The sequence below is a fragment of the Pongo pygmaeus genome, chromosome X (genome assembly GCF_028885625.2).
Source record: "Pongo pygmaeus isolate AG05252 chromosome X, NHGRI_mPonPyg2-v2.0_pri, whole genome shotgun sequence".
NCBI classification, from domain to species: domain Eukaryota; kingdom Metazoa; phylum Chordata; class Mammalia; order Primates; family Hominidae; genus Pongo; species Pongo pygmaeus.
Window position 1 is genome coordinate 120,836,744 of NC_072396.2, and position 1,139 is coordinate 120,837,882.

The following is a 1,139-nucleotide window of genomic DNA, read 5'->3' on the forward strand; positions in this document are numbered from 1 at the left end:
GAATGAATGTTATAATAAAGGAACTGAAATCCAAGGTAAGTGAAAATGTGGAGTACCTGGCTTCTTGAAGGCAGTTCAGGTTTTCAGGCCCGGATAAACTGGTTCCAAGCCTGAGAGAATGGCTTATGGACTATGAAAGACAGGTTTAGATATTGGAAGCCTGAGAAATAGAGACTACGTTTTCTCACTCCTTCTGGCTAATGAAAAAAAAAAAAAATCAAAGCTGTATACACATGAGACAAGGTTGTTTAGTGGAATAAGCAAAGACTTTGGAATGACATTAATGTGGCTTCAAATCTCAGCTATGTAATTCTAGCCTGGAGGATATCACTTTACATCCTGAGCCTCAGTTTTCTCAATTATTAAATAAAAATAACATGTCAATCTGGTACTATTGTTGTAAAGATAGAAGATAATAGAGATGTTCTTTGACACATGATGTGGTCACGTCCTAATGAACCCTTCATAATATGAAAATGTTGTCAGTTCAAAATGCATTTACTACACCAATCTTTCAGACCATCATAACCTAGCCTGGTCTACCTTAAAAGTGCTTAAACACTTACATTAGCCTATGGTTGACCAAAACCATCTGGCAACATGGCACACTATAGAGTGTCAGTTGTTTACTCTTACAAAAGCATGGTGGACTGGGTGCTGTGTCTGGCTGCTGCTACCCATCATTGTGAAAGAGAATCATACGGCATATAGCTAGCCTGAGAAAAGATCAAAAATCAAATTTTGCAGTTTGGTTTCTATTGGATGTGTATCACTTTCACACCATTCTGAAGTCAAATGATTGTCAGTTAAACCGTCATTAAGTCAATGATTTTCTTTATATGAAAATGGCTATAAGAAGTTTGTTACACTACAGGAATTCAACTAATTATAGACCCTCTATTATTAAAAATAGTTTGTGCCTTAGGCCTGCTTATTTTTATACCCATTCTTGAGTTTCTGGAAGCCCTGAATAACTTTTTGTGAAGATACATCATAAATAACACTGATACCAATGTTCTTACATCCTCTGCATAAGTTTAATGAACTTCTGAAGTTCCATAAAAATGTAGAGTGAAACTAGTTTCTACCCTACTAGGAAAAGAAGTTTTAAAGGAGATATTTAAAAAATAATTTCAACT